We start from the raw sequence: 10153 nt of genomic DNA, 5'->3' as shown, positions 1-10153 counted from the left end.
ATCTGTTGATATTGCAGAATGTGGATTTATTTTAAGGTGGTGGTTTTCAACCTTTTTTCATTTGTGGTACCCTAAAAAAATTTGAATGGAGGTGCAGACCCCTTTGGAAATTTCAAGCAGAGATACAGACTCTTTTGAACTGTAGGTGTATTCTCATACTTTTGATTGATCATAGTGATTTTTCACAGACCCCTTAGACATAGTGTGCAGGGGTCTGCAGACAACAAGTTGAAAACCGCTGCTCTAACGCAGTGTTCTCCAAACTTTTTTGATTGCACACCCCTATCAGTAAAAAATTTTTGAGCATGCACCCCCAATATATGTATGTGAGTTCTAATATTTTCTTCCTGCACCCCAATGGATCGTCTTGCGCACCCCCTGGGGTGCATACACCCCACTTTGGAGACCACTGCTCTAAGACATACTCAGTGTCCCCTCTTTCAGACACCTACCAAAATGTACATGCTCAACCGTGAAAAAAGTACACTATTGCCAGGTAGCCTCCTTACTGAGCAGTTCTACTCTCGCTTACAACAACCTGGTAAAGCCAGTGGAATTACTCTGGATTTACAAACTGGAGTAACTCACAACACAATTTGGCCTGAATTGCTGACAATAACCATCATTTAAGAAATATATATCCTAGCATCATACAGTCACACACTGAACAGGCACAAGGGAATTTGACATGAGCATAAAAGGCTCACAACACTGAGCTGTAATCCATGAAACTATTAGAAGTACTGTATAATCATACAGAGCACCACAAGAAGTATTTTTCTTTTGCTTGGATTTGCTCTCCTCCTACTCTGTGCTTGTCTGTATAGCAACATCAAAGCAAAACTCACAAGATCAGGGATCAGCAATTGCACACGGTACATTTCACTTTGTTGCTCATGAACTGAATCAAAAAGTGAAGGGTGTGGCAGTGAAAAAGAAGCATATAAACAGCGTAGAAACAAGAAAGAAACCAACAAAGAATGGAAAAGCAGGGAAAACAATTCAAGTGTACAAAGGGCTGCATCTCTAGCTCTAAGCTTTGCCCTTTTTAATACTACTAAAGAACAAGGAAGACAACATAATCCACCGCATGGTGTTTGCAAAGCTGTGAGTTGTGAGAGAGATCAAGGATGGTTCTGTACTTCTGTGCTTGAGATTTACCTTTCGGTCTCACTGTCCAGGCCTACAGACTTCAGAAGTGCTACAAGAAAGGAACAATTCATGTCACTCTGTGGTGATACCTCCAGTTGACCAAGAAATAGTCTGGAAGGGAATTCTGTTTAGTCTTTGTCAGTTGGAAGCATGGTGGTTGCTTTGAGGATGAGAGGGATATGAGTTAAAGCCAAGAAGAGAGGCAGAAACTATGGGACAGATAGGGGAATGGGAAACTATGGTTTTCTGGGAATTCACAGGAAATACCACTCAGCATATGGCCTCATGACCTCTATGACTCATCAGGAAACTATAACACTAAAAGCTGTAACTGTCCCTGGAGTTAGTGCCCAAGAGTCACTGTTACTGAGACACTATCCATCATGCCCTTTTCAGGGAAGGCAAAGACTGGATTCCTGAAGAGAAGGAAGCTCACTGTTGTATTTAGTCATGAATCATTTTTGTTTCAGGGCCTGGAAAAAAAGAATACCTGCTTGCCACATCTTTCCAGCCCAGCATACATACTTGACAATGGCCTACATTAAAACTTATAGCTCAATATTTTTATGGAAACTGAATTATTCCGATATTGCTGACAAAGGAAATTAAACAGGGTATCACTGCTCCACAGCAGCTGGAAATGGGGACATCTTGATTTCATGTCAAAATGACAGGAGGATAGAAGCACAGAAAATTAGAGTTGGAAGGGACCTTAGGCGGTCATCTAATCCAACCCCCTGCTCAAAGCAGGACCATCCCCAACTAAATCATCTCAGCCAAGGGTTTATGTAACCAGGTCTTAAAAAACTCCAAGCATGGAGGTTCCACAACTTCTCTGGGTAACCTGTTCCAGTGCTTCACTACCCTTCTTGTGAGAAAGTTTTTCCTAATATCTAACCTAAACTTCCCTTGCTGCAACTTGAGACCGCTGCTCCTTGTTCTGTCATCCGCCACCACTGAGAGCAGTCCGGCTCCATCCTGTTTTGAACCCCTCCCCCCCTTTCAGGTAGTTTAAGCTGCTATTAAATCCCCTCTCAATTTTCTGTTCTCTAGACTAAATAAGCCCAGTTCCCTCAGTCTCCCCTCATAAGTCATGTGCCCCAGCCCCTGAACCATTCTTGTTGCCAGCCACTGGACTCTCTCCAATTTGTTCACTTCCTTTCTGTAGTGGGGGGCAGGAGGTGCAAAACTGGACACAGTACTCCAGATGTGGCCTTACCAGTGCCAGATAGTGGGGAAGAATCATTTCCCCTAATCTGCTGGCAGCACTCTCACTAATGCAGCCCAGTATGCCATTAAACTTATTTGCAGCAAAGGCACACTGTTGGCTCATATTCAGCTTATTGTCCACTGTAACCCCCAGGTCCTTTTCTGCAGAGCTGCTGCTTAGCCAATCAGCCGCCAGCCTGTAGTGGTGCATGGGACTGATCCATCCTAAGTGCAGGACTTTGCATTTGGCCTTATTGAACCTCATGATATTTCTTTTGGTCCAATCCTCCAGTTATGTGAGGTCTCTGAATCCTAGCCCTACCCTCCAGCATATCTACTAGTGCCCCCAGCTTGGTGTCATCTGCAAACTTGCTGAGGGTGCACTCCACCCCATGTTCCAGATTGTTTTTAAAGATACTAAATGAATAAGAGAAAGTGGAAATTTATGGAAGGATCCAAAGAAAGCAGCAAGAATTCAGTGCAGACATCAAATGAAAAAAAGGCAGGGGGAAATACACTTGATCTGAACCGACAAGAGGCTGAGAAGCGAATGATGGACGAGAGGCCAAGAATGTTAATCGCAGCCCAATTTCCCAACACCAAACAAGTGCGTGTTCAAAATCTGGCCATGTGTTTGACAAGTGGACCCAGTCTTTACAATAAGGCAAACCACAATCACAGACCGAAATGTAACACGGTGAGCTAGAGTGCAAGCAGCGGACATTGAGGGGAAGGGGAGTACCTTCCGACCAAGCCCCAGCAGATTGCAGAACCTCTTTCCATGGGTTAGGACTAAAGCAGGGAAGGTCACAGCGCCCAGCATGTGACCGAAACGCCCTGGCGTGTTTGAGACGCTCAGGAGGTGGTTGGACGGACATCTGGCTGGGGGATTATGACCCCGGCGCTGGTTCCTGCCATGGCAGGGGTCGGACTGACGATCTGTTCAGGTCCCTTCCGACCCTAGAAACTGTGAAGCCTGAGGCCTGAATTCTCTGGGGTAGGCGAACTCCGGGAGAGCAGGGGAGAGGAGAGGGGCCCTTCGCCCTCTTGGAGAGACCCAGGCCGCCCCTGCAAAGCACTGGGGAAGGCGGCGGCGGGGAGCTCCACGCCAGCGGCAGCCGCGGGCCGGCCTGGGAGAGAAGCAGCACAGCCCCGGCCCCGGCCCCGCGGGGGGGCCTTCTCGTAAAGATGGGGCGCGACGCCGCCGGCTTATGGCAGGGCTGACGCTCCCCCCCCTGCCCCGCGCCAAACCGGGGGGGCGGCCTGCGGCGCGGGCGGTCACGTGGCGGGGGGAGCTCTGAATAATTGAGGAGCCGCAGCGCCGCCTCCCCCGCCCCGCCCCGCCCCGCCCCGCCCGCAGCCCGCTGCAGCCTCGGCCGGCGGCAGCGCGGAGCCCCGCACGCAGCTCCCCGGGACCGGCCGGCCGCACCGCACCGCACCGCACCGCGCGCGGCTGCGGCAGCCCTGCCCAGCGCCGGCTCCGCGGCCTCCCGCGCCGGGTGAGTGCCCGCGGGCCCGGGCTGCGTGCGGGGAGCGGGGTGGCCACGACTTTCCCGCGGGGGCGCAAGCGCGGGGCCGAGCCGGGAGGGACGCTGCCCCCCGGGCGAGGCGGCGTCCCCGAGGCGTCGCCGGTCTCGGGCCCCCGCGCGCTTTCCGCCCGCGCGCCGCGGTCCGCCGATCGATGTCTCTTTGCTCGCTCCCCTTGGCTGGGGGCCGCCCAGCGGAGCGGGGTCCCGGGGACTCGCGTGGGTCTCCAGGCTGCGCGGCTAAAGGGAGCAGGGGACGCGCTGGGTCCAAGTCGGACGAGCTCGGGATGAGTCGGGAGCCAAGCGAGACGCGGAGCAAACGGGTAAATACCGGCGGATCTGGCGGAACCGGTCCAGGCCCAGCGCTGCTTTCTTGTCCTGGCTCGTCTCGTCCAAAATAAGACAGTGCTGAGAAGGGGTGTCCAGGCCTGAAAGGGCTATAGGATGTCAAAGGGGCCGGTGGCGGGTAGGGCAGGAGAGAAAGAGAGTGTAACACAGGCACAGAAAGTGAACGGCTGGTTACAGCTACCTGGCAGGCTCTCCGTGTGATGCATCTCCCTTGCCATAAGACAAGTCCTCCTGTGGAAAGGGACTGGACGTCATTAGTTGCTGGCGAAACGGAGAGGCCTCAGAGAAGGGGCTAATTTTGCTTGATGTGAAAAATGATTCATCTCCTTTTCTTCGAAAAGCTGGATCGTGGTTGATGGACTTGAGATCTGTTCTTGTCATAGCCACGAGTTCTCTCTCTGTCTCAGCTCATTAGTCTGAGATCGATCTATCTGTCTATTGTGGAAGGTAAATAGGTTAGCTGAAGGTTTCACAGATTTCTGGGGAGGAAAAGGGCTCTATAAGGGCTGAATATGTATTAATAAACATGGCTTGAAAGAGCCCAGAAGTGCACTACAGAACACGTAGTCGGTGTGGGCGCTGTTCGCGGTGCTGAAACCCTCATTTTTCACATCAGTAAAAGGCTCTGCTAGCCAGGAATACTTAAAGTACAACAAACACCTTTAAGTTAAGAAAGCCACTCTGTGAAAACAGGAAGAAAACAGCCTGACATTGCTAAGAGAAGGTTGAGCTCCCAAATCTGTGGCTTGATGCTCCCAGCTTTCAAAGACTGTAAGCAGTAGTGGTCACATTCACCCTGAGGTGACTCCAGGGTCCCATCTTACCTGCTATATAGCCAGCATTTTTCAGCTGCTTAAATTACTTTGAAAATCCTCCCATTTCTCATCAAAACTACTTAAACAGGAGGTCTCTTTCTCCTCAAGTACAGTCTTCCCATGGTTTGCACAAGCTGTTTTAGGCTGTTGTCAGCTGGGTTCCAGTGGAACCTCTGAACCCCGCTCCTCAAATCCTCCAAAATTTTAAAAAGTTAAAAAAGCAATAGTGACATTTGACACCTGAAGGGAAAAATCCTAGCCACTGATGCAAACTGGCCCTGCTCAGGGGGGTATGGCTTAATGGCAATAATCTGGCCCATTATTTAACTCATCCTCTCAACGTTCCCAAGTGGTAGGCAAGTAAATTTTACCATGACATTTGTTCAGTGGCATTGTTCAATTTGTCATCTGAGTTTGGTTAATGAAAATAAGTGCATAGCTGTATTGCATTTAACTTTTTGTAAGGCATTTGACTGAACACTATGACACCTTCCAAATAAAAAAATAGTACCAAACAATATCATTAGCATGCACATTATCTAGCTTAAGAGCTGACTAACTGATCAGTCTCAAAAAGCAGTTGTCATTTGGGACTATTTGTTGAATGGGTGGGTTTCTGCAGTTCCTTGGGGATCACTGCTAGGCCCAGTGCTACTGCACATTTTCATCAGTGATCTTGAAACAAACATAATCACTTTTGATAAACTTTGCAGATAGCTCAAAGATTAACAGAGTAGTAAATAATTATGAGGGCAGGAAAATCTAGCAGTAATTTGGATCACCTGGTAAGCAGATCCCATTCAAACAGAATGTTTTAATATCCCCATATATGAAGTTATTCCTCCAGAAAAGGGAATGCAGACTACATATTCAGAATGCAGTGACTCTAAGAAGGATCTGAGGAGATAAGCGAGTTAAGTGCCAGTTGAGGCAAAAGGAGCACGTTAAATATTTGTATAAACAGGGGAGCAGTGACTTGGAGCAGGGAGGTGATTTTACTCTTGCGCATGGCATTGTGAAACTGATACTGGAAAATTGTGTACAGTTCTGATATCCACATTTCAAAGAGGAAATCCAAAAATTTAAGAGACTTCAAGAAAGTGTCACAAAATAATTTGAGGGGTGGAGAAAATGCTGTACAGTGTGGGAATGTCTACAAGTGCACTCTAATGCATAGTAGGCTATTTTACTGCTTATTAAAGCATCACATAAAAAACTCCAGTGACAACTAATGTGGAGTAAAATAGGCTACTGCACATTAAGCATCACTTAAAAACAGTGCACATTTGTTACTGCATGTTAAGGAAGCCTAATGCACATTTCTTTAGTCCCTCACATTGGAGTACTAAATTGAATGTGCATTAGAAGCACCTTAATGCATGTGTAGACATGCCTTGTGAGAACTAAAGAGATCCACCTGCATAGATAATCAAAAGATGACTGACAGGCATATTTACAACATGTAAAGATCTACACAGGAAACAAATACTGGCTACTAAAGGGCTGTTTTTTTCTAGCCAAAAAAAAAGACAAAGCCAAAAAATGTGCAATAGGAACAAGCCAGAGCCAATTAAATTCAAATTAGAAATAAGACACAAGTTTTTAGTAGAGGATGTGATTAACTATTAGAATATGCTGTCCTGGGAAGTGTCATATCTTCCATTTTTTTAGGTCTTCATGTCAAGACTGAATGCTTTTACCCAAACACAAGTTGTGTTTTAGTCAGGCAAGTTATAGACCTCAATACAGAAGGCAACTGCATGTAATATTCAGGAAGGCAGACTATATTGCTTAAATTGTATGAACTAAGCCCAAGGATGTCCAGTTGCCCTTGCAAGCACACACGCCATTCCTACTGGAAGGTTCAGCCCATACACTGGGGGAAGAGTAAATGAGCATCTGCCTCAATCTCAAATTTTAATCACATCACCTCTTAACTCTAACCTTTGCCTGTAAGGAAGCTTTCTTTGTGCGCATCAGAGAAAAACAGGCAAATCTTATAAGAGCTGATTTAAAATATGAGTCATCTTGCCTCTTGGGTGAATTTATATTTTAAACTCATCTAAATAGCTTACAGGATCATTTCACAAATGTGAAAATCCATTCCTCATGTTTCTTCATTGACTTCAGTAGCATAGCACCAAGCAGGAATTTGTCCCACTGTACTTTAGAGGAGTATTCACAAGTTCCCTTTCCTTAACCTTAAGCAAAACTTGATTTGAGACACAGTACATCCACTGTAGCTCCTAGCCTACCAAGTAAGTTGTGCTTACCTATGAAACTACATCCTTCTTTACATGAAAAACACTGTTTCCTAAATCCAGAGACTGTACATGCACAGCAAGGGCCTGATTTGACTCCATAGAGGACAACTGAAGTTTTATCAGTGGCTTCAGCAGGAGCAGGCTTCAATGGACTATATTCACTGCTCCTTGTAAACTCATCTGAAGTTAGCAGGACAGAAGAGACTCTCACAGTAGTGAACATAGCCACTGATCTCTGTGCTAACAGCCTGTAAGACATATCAGTTGAAAAAAAGCTGCAGAAAATATTCAATAAAATGAAATAATTCAGACCTTTCTGTCACTGCCCTTTCCTCCCAAACACCTAACCACAGATATCAGACAAAAAACTATCTGGAAAATTCCTCTTTAAATTAAGACACTTTAGTTATAAGACTATGAAAAAGAACAGAGAATTTGGGCAAGGAGGGGGATGCATGCATCTCATGACAGATGTGTAATCAGGTGTTTTTCAAAGTTGGGTTTTCATTTTACAGATTAAGGCCTTGTGAATAAGGTCCTGAATCTTTATATGATTTGTGATCCCACTTTACTTCAGTGAAACTAGTTTGTAGTCAAGAACATGGCAAATATTTTTGCTCCTTCCTGACTATATTATTTACAATTAAAAGTTCAATTAAAATCCAAATTATAGCACACTAAATTCTCATCTCAGTTCCCTCAGTGTTAATTCATAGCCACTCTCTTGAAGTAATTGAAGTTATCTGTGGTACAAATAAGAATTAATGTTACAAGCAACTAAGATTCATAAAATATTTTTTGTTCATGAACAGTGAGATATGTAATACAACAGTAGGTCAACTGTATATAGTTTGGCTAGTTGTCAACCAATGTTCTCATGAGATATGTGTTTTCTGCAGTGAGTGTTAACCTTGCCTCTGGGCTGTATAGTTATTGGTCTAGGTCCCAATTTCAGCTGTGGGCTCATATTAACGATGCCACTTCTACTGTGTTATAGTCTATAATGTCACTAGACTAGAACAGTGTTGAGAGAGAATTATTCTTTCGTGTAATAAAACTGGCAAGGTAAAGCCTGTGCATTTATCACAAATAACAACAGGGAGGTGGAGCCAGGCAAGAGAACATGTGACTCTACTGGTTTATTGTCATTCTGAATTACTATTAGATCAATAATTTACTGAAAGATGCAATACATTAAATTAACCTGGCAGATGAAACAAAAGAACCACTTTTACTGCACAGTTTTTCAAATATTGCATTCTAATTCATGAGCATATATAAAATTACACGCCAAGTGGTTTTCTTTTAGTAAGAAAATGCATTATTGCAGAGAGTTATTACTATTATGCCACAAGCATGGGTGTGGGGAGGAGTCTTGTGCTGAATTTTTTCTTTTTCTTTGTTTTTAAAAATGAGTAGCTGATGCACAAATAAGCAGATGTAGCCAAGTATATGGAACTCCAGGGCTGTGAATCTTTAAGGGATATCTCAGATATTAAAATGAAAATGTAGTTCTATGCTATTTTGAATTTGCTGAAAATAATACTATATATTAAATTCAAAGCAATTTATGTAAAATATAAACACTGTTATATGAGGACTGAATCCTCAGTGTCTATTTAAAGTCAAAACTGTACTAGATTCAAAGGGAATTTTGTTAAAGACTCCAAATTGATCTCCATATGTACTAAATTTGCTTGGGAAATAGGATATATGAAGTCTTATCTCTAGATTGCCAATTTGAATCCACTCTCTGTTGGCCTCTTGTGGCCTCTGTTCAGCTCCCAGCATTTCCCCAACCCCTTAGCACAAATCAGCAATTTTGATGGCTAGGATTTGAGTCTCGATTCAGCAAAGCTCTTCAGACTCTGTTTACCTTTAAGAATGTGTTTAAATCCATTCCTGTCCAGAAAATCAGTTAAGCACATGCTTAATTCCCAGTCCCACACATTCTGATGGGATTTAAGCACATGTCTGAAGCTACGCAGGTGCTCAAGTGCTTTACTGAATTAGGCCTTACAGGTATGAAGCTTTTCTTTCATCTCAAGCAGCAGGTCCTTCAAGTCACATTTGGACACATTAGTCTGGCAATGAAAGATACCTGTACTGCTACTGCCTGTTCAGTGGAAGAAAAGACAATGTGGAGGTCAGGCTCCTACATCATTCAAATCCTGTGATGGGGCTCTGCGATGGAAGCTGTGAGCAGAGTGACCATAAAGCACGTGTGTTAGTCACCCGCCATAGACATCAAAACAAGACTGGATGCCAGTCCCACAAAACTGGTGCAGAGCACAGCTTTAAGAGCATTTTGGGCCAGAGCAAGTGCAGTTCTGAAGGGTCAGTGGACACTAAATAATTATAATTAAAAGCAATTCTAGAAGGTCACTTGCCTGAAAGTTCCCACAGAGACAAGATAGGTTTCAGCATCAACTTTCCCTACTATAGCTAAGAGTGGAAGTCCCTTCTCCACACCTGGAACGCTTCACAGAACTGTTTACATGGCTCAAGAACAATGTATTGCTCCTAATTTTTTGCACTATTAGTATTTTGACAAGCAAATTGCTTTTTCTTCCATTTTGAGTACTGCTGTAGTAGCAACATTCTAGATCCTGATTTAGTCTTACACATGCATTTGTAATTCATTTACTGAGAAATGTCACAACACACTCATGCTACACTGCTTGGGTATTACTCATGCTATGCACCACTTAGATGTTACAAAAATAAATGACTAACACAGAGATAATCTACTATAAATCATCATCTTTGGCCAGCTCCTATTCATATTACTCATATGAATAGCTATATTCAAGCCAGTGAGACTATTAATATAATGCAA

The 10153-nt window shown here is 44.4% G+C and overlaps 1 protein-coding gene across 1 annotated transcript in view; it reads left to right on the top strand.

Moving 5' to 3' along the window:
• The first annotated feature begins 3720 nt into the window (after positions 1 to 3720).
• The window catches only part of SLC7A14 (solute carrier family 7 member 14), a 64913-nt gene continuing 58480 nt past the window's right edge, over positions 3721 to 10153 (top strand). Inside the window, exon 1 of the mRNA XM_090051472.1 lies at positions 3721 to 3860. The gene's annotated coding sequence lies outside the window, so the exon portion shown is untranslated. The remainder of the gene's footprint in view (positions 3861 to 10153) is intronic.

This window comes from Crocodylus siamensis, chromosome 6 (assembly GCF_052110815.1).
Source record: "Crocodylus siamensis isolate JL-2025a chromosome 6, ASM5211081v1, whole genome shotgun sequence".
NCBI classification, from domain to species: domain Eukaryota; kingdom Metazoa; phylum Chordata; order Crocodylia; family Crocodylidae; genus Crocodylus; species Crocodylus siamensis.
The sequence above is the reverse complement of the archived record's forward strand: the minus strand, read 5'-3'. Positions and strand labels throughout refer to the sequence as shown.